The 12,068-nt window shown below is 49.1% G+C and overlaps 1 protein-coding gene across 8 annotated transcripts in view; it reads left to right on the forward strand.

Annotated features, from left to right (window-relative positions):
* The window catches only part of HIVEP3 (HIVEP zinc finger 3), a 461,199-nt gene that overhangs the window by 331,223 nt on the left and 117,908 nt on the right, over positions 1–12,068 (forward strand). For 7 of the 8 annotated variants that reach the window (XM_030539428.1, XM_030539427.1, XM_030539429.1 and 4 more), the window contains one exon: positions 1,222–1,282. The exons of the other annotated variant lie outside the window; for it this stretch is intronic. The gene's annotated coding sequence lies outside the window, so the exon portion shown is untranslated. The remainder of the gene's footprint in view (positions 1–1,221; positions 1,283–12,068) is intronic. 8 annotated transcript variants of the gene reach the window in all.

A 12,068-nucleotide genomic window follows, 5' to 3' on the forward strand; every position in this document is an offset into this window, starting at 1 on the left:
CTGGAGTGCAAAGCCGCCAAATTCTGTCCAGAAGTGGCCAGTGGAGAATTTCCCTTGTTTTCGGGAATTCTCTGCTGGTGTTAAGTTGTCAGAGTCAGCATATCCACGTCCTGCACCAGCCACCTCTTTTTGTCCTCCAGCATAAGTGCCACGTTGGCGGAAGAAGAGAACATGAGGGAACAGAACTCTACTACATTTCTTCTTTACTGGCATAAGGTAGAGCAGCTCCTCAGCTGCTCTGACTTATCTCAGAGCTAGGGAGTGGCAGGTCAGACAACCAAAACCAGTTCCTGAGAGGCACCCCACACACTACTTTATCCTGTGGCAAGCAGAGTTCAGACACGAGGAAAACCTTTCCCCCTACTTTTAGGTTAATGAAATTTGTTTAATTTATTCTTGCTCCTTTATTTATTGTTCTGTACCCTGGAGAATTATAATTCTAGGGCAGGGGATTGGTTTTAGAGCTCTGTTAACATTGCCAGCTACTTTGGATACAGTCATTCGGTAACTGAAGAAAAAGGTAGAAAGTATCTTGAGTTTCTCCAGAATGCCCACACGCGATGAATTGTCCATTGTTGTTGTTTTTTAAATGTTAACTGCCATGCAAAGATCCTAGTGGAAACAGCTGGGCTCTACCTCACTGGAGGAGGCTAGAGAGCATGTTTGAGTTGACACAATGAACCATCTCAAAACCCTTCTCCCAAATCATAAAGGTGTCATTTTCCACAGAGTTGTGATCCTGGAGGCCATGGAAGAAAACAAAATGCAGACGTCTTTTTGGCCTGTTGCCACGTTCTGTAGCTGGCAGTTTTTAATGCATGGGGTTGAACTTGTGGGGGAGAGAGAGAGAGCTCACAGCTTTCTTCAAAAGTCTCTGCTTAGATCTATTTCCAGCAAACTAAAGTAGTAAGAAAAGAAATGCCAGACCGCTTCTGTCTTATCTTACTTGTGTGCTGAGCAAAGAGCACTGATTTTAAACAAAAAGTAACACTATCACTTCATTTACAGGACATTTTGTAATCTTGTAGCAGCCCATGTTCATGATGCAGAATGTTAACTAAATCAGAGAAATGTTGCTGAAGTTGATTCTCTTCATTGGAATCTGGGGACTTGGGTCTGTCACATCCCACGTTCTCCTTTCACACTTCCATGATCCATCTGTGCGCTGTAAATGTAAATATGACTAGAAGCTGGTGGCTAAATTAATGTTCTGTTCCACAGGCTACTGCTGGCATGAGGGCACCACAGAGGGGCGGCTGTGTTGAAACTACAATGCACTGGTGTATGTCTAGAAATGACCCCAGAGCAGGGTACTTCTTAAGATGGTGGCAAGCGTGAAAAGGACGTGCGGTTAATCATCAGTGCTACCAAAAATGATGAGGGTTACGCCTCGAGCTGACTGGTCCTAGATGATGTTAGTCAGACGTTTGCTGGGAGCCAGGACTGTTCAAAAAGAAGGTTTCAAAACTATAATGAATTGCTCCTTTTAGCAACAAACTTGTGAATAAAATACGGCAGCCCCTTTAGCTTGCTGTTGCAAGTCTGCGAGGTGCTCAGCAGATAGTGGAAGGGCATGAAGTTCTAGGACAAATTGTGAGCACCTAGCAGAATCCATGTGTAGACGAAAGGAAGGAAGTCTCAAGTCCTTTGAGTGCTGGTTCACAAAAGTCCTGTCTACACAAGAAAGAAAGGTGTTTTGATTTTGTTTAAATGTGCTAGCTTTAAGTGGTATTTAAAAATGTGCTAGTGGCTAGTGTGGATAGTGTTTGACCCTTTCCAGAACAAGCCAGCTGGTTGTGATGAATGTTAGGATGCTGCCATGTTTTTTAACTCCATTAATTAAAAATGGTAGCTGGCAGGTTTTTAAAATAACACCTTTGTTTTCTAGTTGAGACAGGGCCTCACTCACAGGGACAATGGGATGGTCAAACACAACCATCAGCTAATCAACATGTTCCCCTGTTGAGCCTCACTGCTATTTGCAGTAGTGAACTGGAGACTGTGGAACAGTACTCTCAGTAGCACAGAATGGGTATTCCTTATACTCCCCATCCAGCTCAGAACCGTTTACCTCATGCTCACATATAAACACATTTCATCTGGGCAGAATCAAACTCTGAAGTAGCATCATTTTGATTAAGATGTTTTATTGAAATCAGTTGAACCCTCTTCATAGAATCATAGGACTGGAAGGGACCTTGAGAGGTCATCTAGTCCAGTCCCCTGCATTCATGGCAGACGAAGTATTATCTAGACCGGGGGTAGGCAACCTATGGCAAGGGTGCCGAAGGTGGCAGGTTAGCTGATTTTCAGTAGCACTCACACTGCCCAGGTCTTGGCCACTAGTCCGGAGGGCTCTGCATTTAATTTAGTTTTAAGTGAAGCTTCTTAAACATTTTTAAAACCTTATTTACGTTACATACAACAATAGTTTAGTTATATATTTTAGACTTATAGAACAAGACCTTCTAAAAATGTTAAAATGTATGACTGGCACACAAAACCTTAAATGCTTCTTCAAATGCTTGCTCATATCCATTCCAGTTAGGTGTGCGCGCGCCTCGTGCACGTTCGTCGGAAGATTTTTACCCTAGCAACACTCGGTGGGCCGGCAGGGCGCCCCCTGGAGTGGCGCTGCTATGGTGCCGGATATATACCCCTGCCGGCCCATCCCCCCCTCAGTTCCTTCTTACCGCCCGTGTTGGTCGTTGGAACAGTGGAGCGTGGCTTAGCTGATCTCCACCTCCCTAGCTATCCGCACGTTTCTAATAGTTATTGTGTATATAGTTCGATCTTCTATATTTCTAGTTAGTTTCTAGTTTTAGTAGTTCTTTGTAGTAGTTATTGTATACAGTTAAGGGGGATCGGGGGTTAGCCCCTTCTCCTCACCCGGTACCGGGGCCCATGCCCGGCTCACTGGGCTTCAAACCGTGCTCAGCCTGTCATAGGCCGATGCCCACAGGAGACCCTCACGACTCCTGTTTAAAGTGCCAGGGCGAATCTCACCTCGCAGACAAGTGCTGCATCTGCAAGGCTTTCAAGCCCCGGACGAAAATGGAATGGGACATTCGTCTAAAGCAACTCTTGATGGATGCAGCTCTAACTCCTCCATCTTCAGCACCAACTGCGGCACCGCGGACAAGTGCCTCCTCCACACCGGAGCGCACAGCTGCAGTGAAGGCTCCTCGACACCAGCCTTCACCGGCCCAAGCTCCGCCCGGCACCGCTCTCTCTCCCCAAGGAGCAAGAAGCATAAAACTCCTGCGGCTCTTGTATCTACACCGCAGTCAGAGCGTACAACTAAGTCGGACCACCCGGCACCATCAGCTGCCGCGGCGCCGAAGTCTTCTGCACCGTTGATTCCGGTCTCGCAAGAGCCATCGAGTCCGTTGCCTATCAGCTCCCCGGCACACGCCATGGTTGAGCTTATCGTGCCCTCCACGCCAGAGATGTTCTTCACTGCAAGGGAGTTGATTGCCTTGATGGAGCCCGAGCTGCCTCAACCCCTGGCACCACCGGTGCGGGTTGTCCAATCATTAGGCAAGCCCGCCATGATGATACCATCCTCACCCGGTACCACCGAACGTCGTTGGTCATGATCCAGGTCCCGCAGGCACTCTTGGTCCCGTCATCGATCCCGGTCCCGACACCGCTCGCAGTCTCAGTACCGCTCTCCATCTAGGTACCGGTCATACTCGCGGCACCGTTCAAGATCCCGGTCGCTGTCCCGATACTCTCGGCACCGGTCCAGGTCCCGGCACCACTCACGGCACCATACCTCTCACAGCCAATCTCAGCATGGAGATTCAAGGCACTGGTCGACCTCCTGGCACCGCACTGGTCACAGGTCCCGGTCTCACTCCCATCACCAGTACGACTCCCAGTACCGTTCTCCGGTACTGCGAGGAGAAGGATTGAATGGACGCAGAGACCCTACCCAAACGGCCTCAGCTCCTCCGTGGCCCTCTCGTCATCCATCCGTCTCATCCCATTCAGATACTCACACCCATGGCCCGGACCAGGGACCTCATCAGTGGTCCTTTTGGACACCTTGGGCTTATCACCAAGCCCAAGGGGAACCCGCTGGCCCATCACGTTCCGGTCCCTCAGAACACCGCGTGCCAGAGGCCACTGTTAGCAGACCTCCCCCGACTGGTACGGAGGAAACTCCTACCCACGCACCGGACCCACACGATCTTCCGGCTCCGGAGCTCCCCCAGGATCAGGAGTCAGTACAGGACCCACTTGTCCCGGGGCTGTCATCCTCCTGTTCTCCGGATGAGGCAGTAGCGGGGACGTCATCATCGGGCCTGCCTCCGATTGACCTCAGGTCACACCAGGACCTTCTGTGGTGTGTTGTACAGAATATCAACTTGCCAGTAGAGGAAGTTCCAGAGGTGGAAGACCCGGTGATAAGTATATTGTCAGCAGAGACACCAACTAGAGTGGCTCTCCCCTTCATCCGTTCAATCCAGGCTAGAGCAGGCTAGAGCAGACACCATCTGGCAATCCCCGGCATCCATCCCGCCCAGAGCCAGAGGGGTTGAACGGAAATACATGGTGCCTTCCAAAGGGTATGAGTACCTATATGTGCACCCCCCTCCCTGTTCATTGATTGTACAGTCCGTCAATGAATGGGAGCGCCAGGGCCAACAACCCCCTGCACCTAAATCAAGGGAGGCCAGGCAAATGGATTTGTTGAGACGAAAAATCTATTCCGCGGGAGGCCTCCAACTCAGGGTAGCAAACCAACAAGCCCTCCTGAGTAGGTACAACTACAACACCTGGGAGGCCATAGGGAATTTTATAGAGCTGGTCCCGCAGGACTCCCACCAGGAATTTACAGCACTCATGGAGGAAGGAAAGAAAGTAGCGCGGACCTCCCTACAGGCCTCACTGGATGCCGCCGCTTTGGCAGCTAGAACGGTCGCCTCTGGAATCGCCATGCGACGTATATCATGGCTACAAGCGTCAGGCCTGCCACCTGAACTTCAGCATACTATACAAGACTTGCCATTTGATGGCCAGGGCCTGTTCTCACAAAAGATGGACTTCAGAGTCTAAAAGACAACCGCGTAATTATTCGTTCACTGGGAATACATACACCACAGACTGAAAGATGGTCCTTCCACTCTCAGCCTCAGCGCCCTTACCCCTCGCCTAGGCCAAGGCAAGACTTTACCAGAAGGCGAGGTTGTACCAACCGCAGATGTCAATCTGGATCTCAGGGGGGTAACAATTCCAGTCCCACCAAGCCAGCAGCGGGACCCAAATCAAACTTTTGAGGGTGCGCCCGAGAGCAGTGTACCAATTGTCTCCCAAGATCCTTTTCAGTTCTACAACAGCCTTTCCCCGTTCCTCCCTGCGTGATCCCAATTAACTTCGGATCTTTGGGTCCTACGCACGGTGGAGCTTTGATACCATCTTCAGTTTCTTTCACCCTCTCCCACCCAACCCCCCTCCTCGTCCCTCTTCAGGGACCCCTCTCACAAGCAACTCCTCCTGCAGGAGGTTCGGAGGCTCCTTACAATCGGAGCTATAGAAGAGTTACCAGAGGAATCTAGGGGCAAGGGGTTTTATTCCCGATATTTCCTAATCCCCAAGGCGAAAGGGGGCCTCCGGCCTATCCTAGACCTGCGAGGACTGAACAAATTCATGAAAAAGTTCAAGTTCCGCATGGTATCCCTGGGAACCATCATCCCTTCCCTGGACCCCAGAGATTGGTACGCCGCTCTCGACATGAAGGACGCATATTTCCACATTGCAATTTACCCCCCGCACAGACGGTATCTACGCTTTGTGGTAAATCATCAACATTATCAGTTTACAGTCCTTCCCTTTGGCCTCTCCTCGGCCCCTCGGGTATTCACAAAGTGTATGGCGGTAGTCGCCGCTTCCCTATGTCGTCTTCGAATACATGTCTTCCCATACCTCGACGACTGGCTTATTCGAGGGACCTCCGAGGCACAAGTCACCAGTCATTTTTGCGGACGATACCAAACTGGGAGGGATTGCAACTGCTTTGGAGGACAGGATCAAAATTCAAAATGATCTGGACAAATTGGAGAAACGGTCTGAGGTAAACAGGATGAAGTTCAATAAAGATAAATGCAAAGTGCTCCACTTGGGAAGGAACAATCAGTTTCACACATACAGAATGGGAGGAGACTGTCTAGGAAGGAGTATGGCAGAAAGAGATCTAGGGGTCATAGTGGACCACAAGCTTAATATGTGTCAACAGTGTGATACTGTTGCAAAAAAAGCAAATGTGATTCTGGGATGCATTAACAGGTGTGTTGTAAACAAGACACGAGAAGTCATTCTTCCGCTTTACTCTGAGCTGGTTAGGCCTCAACTGGAGTATTGTGTCCAGTTCTGGGCACCGCATTTCAAGAAAGATGTGGAGAAACTGGAGATGGTCCAGAGAAGAGCAACGGGAATGATTAAAGGTCTTGAGAACATGACCTATGAAGGAAGGCTGAAGGAATTGGGTTTGTTTAGTTTGGAAAAGAGAAGACTGAGAGGGGACATGATAGCAGTTTTCAGGTATCTAAAAGAGTGTCATCAGGAGGAGGGAGAAAACTTGTTCACCTTGGCCTCCAATGGTAGAACAAGAAGCAATGGGCTTAAACTGCAGCAAGGGAGATTTAGGTTGGACATTAGGAAAAAGTTCCTAACTGTCAGGGTAGTTAAACACTGGAATAGATTGCCTAGGGAAGTTGTGGAATCTCCATCACTGGAGATATTTAAGAGTAGGTTAGATAAATGTCTATTAGAGATGGTCTAGACAGTATTTGATCCTGCCATGAGGGCAGGGGACTGGACTCGATGACCTCTCGAGGTCCCTTCCAGTCCTAGAGTCTATGAGTCTATGTGACCATCATCATGGACCTATTCATGCATCTAGGCCTGATAATCAATTTAGAAAAGTCTACTCTGATGCCTACACAGAGGACAGAGTTCATCGGAGCCATGCTGGACTCCAATCTTGCAACGACCAGTTTGCCTCTACCTCGTTTTCAGGCTATAGTCTCCCTTGTACAAAGACTTCAAAGCTTCCCAACAACCTCTGCCCGCACTTGCCTTGGCCTCCTCGGTCACATGGCTGCATGCACATTCGTCACAAAGCACGCCAGACTGTGCATGCATCCTCTTCAAACTTGGCTTGCCTCAGCCTATCGTCCGAGCAGAGACGCCATAGACATTATACTCACAATCCCGCCGAGCATTCTAGGCTTCCTCGACTGGTGGTGGACGCCATCCCTGGTGTGTGCAGGTCTACCGTTCCATCCACCGCAGCCCTCAACGTCCCTAACAACGGACGCGTCATCTCTCGGCTGGGGTGCTCACCTAGGGCACCTTCGCACTCAAGGCCTTTGGTCATCTCGGGAGTTGGCGTTACACATAAATGTCTGAGAACTGAGAGCGGTCCGACTGCCGTGCCGAGCGTTCCAGCGTCATCTACAGGGCCGTTGTGTTGCAGTGTTCACAGACAACACAACGGCCATGTATTACATAAACAAACAGGGAGGGACACTGTCTTCCCTCCTTTGTCAGGAGGCCATCCAACTGTGGGACTTCTGCATAGCCCACTCAATAGACCTGGTAGCCTCCTTTCTCCCAGGAGTCTGGAACACTCTCGCAGATGAACTGAGCAGATCCTTCCTGTCTCACAAGTGGTCCATCCGTCCAGACATTCTCCATTCTGTATTCAGGAAGTGAGGCTTTCCCCACATAGACCTCTTTGCCTCCAGAGAGAACAGGAAATGCCAGGTGTTCTGCTCCCTACAAGGTCGCTTCCCGGGCTCCCTCTCGGATGTGTTCCTAATTCCATGGAAAGGTCACCTATTTTATGCCATCCCACCATTTCCTCTCGTCCACAGAGTTCTACGCAAGCTCCTCAGGGACAGAGCCCAGCTAATACTGCTCGCTCCGGCATGGCCGAGACAACACTGATACAACCTGCTGCTCGACCTTTCTCTGACAGACCCGATACCTCTGCCACTCTGTCCGGATCTCATAAAGCAGGACTTCGGCGGGCTTCACCACCCGGACCTGCAGTCCCTCCATCTGACAGCATGGCTGCTGCCTGGTTGAGCCAATCTGAGTTGCGTTGCTCCGCCTCAGTGCAACAGGTGCTGCTGGGAAGCAGAAAGCCTTCCACGCGGACGACATATCTCGCCAAATGGAAGCGCTTCTCCCACTGGTGCGCCCAGCATGACTTTATTCCAGAAGGTGTATCGGTCCCCGTTATCTTGGACTATTTATGGTCCCTCAAGGAGCAGGGCCTGACGATCTCTTCTATAAGGGTGCATCTTGCAGCTATTTCCACCTTCCATCCTCTGGAAACTGGCAGTTCAATCTTCTCTCACCCCATAGTTTCTAGATTCCTCAAAGGCTTGGAGTGGCTCTACCCTCAGGTCAAGCGCCCAACGCCTACCTGGGATCTAAACCTTGTATTAGCTAGGCTCATGGGTCCCCCCTTTGAGCCTCTAGCCACATGCTCGCTGCTGTACCTGTCCTGGAAGACAACCTTCCTCGTCGCTATCACCTCAGCTAGGTGAGTCTCGGAACTTCGAGCTTCGACTGTGGATCCCCCGTATACAGTATTCCACAAGGACAAGGTACAGCTGCTATCGCACCCGGCATTCCTCCCCAAGGTGGTCTCTGCCTTCCACGTTAAGCAAGACATCTTTCTACCAGTCTTTTTCCCGAAGCCGCACTCACCACGTCGGGAACAACAGCTGCATACTCTGAATGTCCGCAGGGCTCTCGCCTTTTATATCAAGAGGACCAAACCCTTCCGACGTTCACCTCAGCCATTTATATCTATGACAGAATGCATGAAGGGCATGCCAATCTCTTCCCAACAGATTTAATCTTGGCTGACATCCTGTATCCGGACATGCTATGACTTGGCTCACGTCCCAACTGGCCATCTCACTGCCCATTCTACTCGGGCTCAAGCCTCATCTGCCGCTTTCCTGGCCCATGTTCCCACCAGGAAATATGTTGCGCGGCTACCTGGTCTTCCATCCACACCTTTGCATCGCACTACGCATTGGTCCAGCAGTCCATAGACAATGCCACATTTGGCTCAGCGGTCTTACATTCCGCAATGTCTTGCTCCGACCCCACCGCCTAGGTAAGGCTTGGGAATCACCTCACTGGAATGGATATGAGCAAGCACTCAAAGAAGAAAAGACGGTTACTCAACTTTGTAACTGTTGTTCTTTGAGATGTGTTGCTCATATCTATTCCAAACCCGCCCTCCTTCCCCACTGTCGGAGTAGCCGGCAGGAAGGAACTGAGGGGCGGATGGGCCGGCAGGGGTATATATCCGGCACCATAGCGGCGCCACTCCAGGGGGCGCCCTGCCAGCCCACCGAGTGTTGCTAGGGTAAAAATCTTCCGACGAACATGCACGCGGCGCGCGCACACCTAACTGGAATGGATATGAGCAACACATCTCAAAGAACAACAGTTACAAAGGTGAGTAACTGTCTTTTAGAGTGAATAAATGAAGACTCGGCACACCGCTTCTGAAAGGTAGCCGACCTCTGATCTAGACCATCCTTGACAGGTGTTTGTCTAACCTACTCTTAAAAATCTCCAATGATGGAGATTCCACAACCTCCCTAGGCAATTTACTCCAGTGCTTAACCACACACAGCCATCAGCATGCAGAAGCACACCCAGCAAAGTTACATGAATGCTCTCCCAGCCACTCAGGAACTGTTTACAGCATGACACTCGCAAATCCCCCAATCCCAGCCTTACACCTCAGAAATGTGTATATTACGCTATTCAAGACTGTCTTGATCAGTGTAAGGCCATTATTATATTTGTAATTTCATCAAAGGAAATTATCATGCCACAACCTTTGTTAATCTGCGTAGAGATTCTCCCAGACATTTCAACCAAAAACACACTGGTTGAGATAAAATATTAAAACAAGTTTATTAACTGTGGTGTGACTGGATCCCAGGGGAGCTGCACTGAGGTTTCTCAATTAAAGTGAACTGCAAAGAATGAGGCAGACAATCCCCAAAACTGGTGGATATTCCAATACTTAGATTTACCAAACCAGCACAAAACAGCTTGCTGGTTACCCAGAAGCCAACAACACAGTCCCTTTAAAGCAACCCAGCCTTAGGTCTCTACCCAGACCCCCAAGTCAAATATGATGAGGATTACTGAAAATCTTATTCATCATATAGGAAAGTTCTACCAATCCCAAAGTATTGGACACGTTACCTGCCAAGTTAATTAATATTCCAGTTTTTACCCAAATACATGCTTACAGACAATTCTTATTAACTGAACTAAAAAATCTTAAAAAAGAAACGAGAGAGTATATTGGTTAAAAGATCAACATACATGTAGACATGAGTACCGTTCTGATATCAGATGCATAGTAGAGATGTATCAGAGGGGCAGCCATGTTAGTCTGGATCTGTACAAAGCAACAGAGATTCCTGTGGCGCTTTTAAGACTAACAGTTGTATCGGAGCATAAGCTTTCATGGGTGAATACCCACTTCGTCAGACGCATGCGTATTCACCCACGAAAGCTTATGCTCCAATACATCTTTTAGTCTTAAAAGTGCCACAGGACTCTCTGTTGCTTTTTATAGTAGAGATGATGAGCTTTGTAGTTGCAAAGAGTTCTTTCAGGATTAGTCCATAGGTTATAGTCCAACGTTCATATTCACGATGATGCAGCTAGGAATGGAGATCTCAGTCCTATGACTTCAACTTCACTACGTGAAGCATCAAGCAGATCTGAACTAAAAAGGATCAGGACCCAAAGGTTTTTATAGAGTTTCAAGCCTTCTTTTGACAGCTTGAAGTCCTTAGATGAACAATAGGCAACCATGGAAACTCTGAAGTAGACCTATTTCCTAAGCATCATCAGTAATTAGCTATAGGTATTAACATAAGGCAATTGCCTGTTTCCCACCATTCACAGGTGATATGCTATACATTTCAAAGAGAGATGAATACATTGATATCACTCTATCTACAGTTCATTTAAATGTTAATATTTCCTTTTGATCTCTGAGTTAACAGAATACAGCATAGACAGGGACTGTTTGACTACATTGTTAACCTCTAAGATATGAGTACACATACAATCAATATCACCTCTAACTTCTAACAATATAGGTTTGCATTTCAAAGTTCTAGCCTATCTGCCATAGAATGGCCCTAATTACAATTTGAATACTTTGCATACTTTTCTAACATGTCTCTAAAGGTTGGCTCTGGATCCTTTATCCTGCAGGATGCTTAAATTCTTCTTCGAGTGATTGCTCATATCCATTCCAGTTAGGTGTGTGCGCCGCGCGTGCACATTCGTCGGAAAACTTTTACCCTAGCAACTCAGTGGGCCGGCAGGTCGCCCCCTAGAGTGGCGCCATCATGGCGCTTGATATATACCCCTGCCGGCCCACCCGCTCCTCAGTTCCTTCTTACCGCCCGTGTCGGTCGTTGGAACAGTGGAGCGCGGCTTAGCTGACCTCCACTTCCCTAGCTACTCGTAGTTCTCGTATATAGTTATGCAGTTATAATCCTTTTATATATATATTTGTATAGTTATACGTTTTTCTTTGCTAACATAGTTAGTTTAGTAATTGTTAGCGGGGTTCAGGAAGTAGCCCCTTCCATGAACCTGGTGCTGGAGCCCATGCACGGCTCACCGGGTTTTAAAATGGGCTCGGCCTGCCAGAAGCCGATGCCGAAGGGAGATCCACACGACTCCTGTTTGAAGTGCCTCAGGGAATCACACTTGACAGCTAAGTGCCCCATTTGCAAGGCTTTTAAGCTGAGAACAAAAAGGAGCGGGACTTTCACTTACCCCTCCACCTTGGGCGCCGAGCGATGATCAAGCGGCTGGCAGAAGCGCCTCCTCAGCACCGGACCCAGCCGGTACTGCCACGGCCTTTCGGCACCGACCGTCGCCGGCACCGAAGTCAACTCGGCACCGCTCCCTTCCTCCGAGGTCGAGAAAGCCTACGATTCCTGCTGGTGCCTGACGGCTCCCCGGCACGCGCCGTGGTTGAGCAC

The sequence above is a fragment of the Gopherus evgoodei genome, chromosome 20, assembly GCF_007399415.2.
Source record: "Gopherus evgoodei ecotype Sinaloan lineage chromosome 20, rGopEvg1_v1.p, whole genome shotgun sequence".
Classification (NCBI taxonomy): domain Eukaryota; kingdom Metazoa; phylum Chordata; order Testudines; family Testudinidae; genus Gopherus; species Gopherus evgoodei.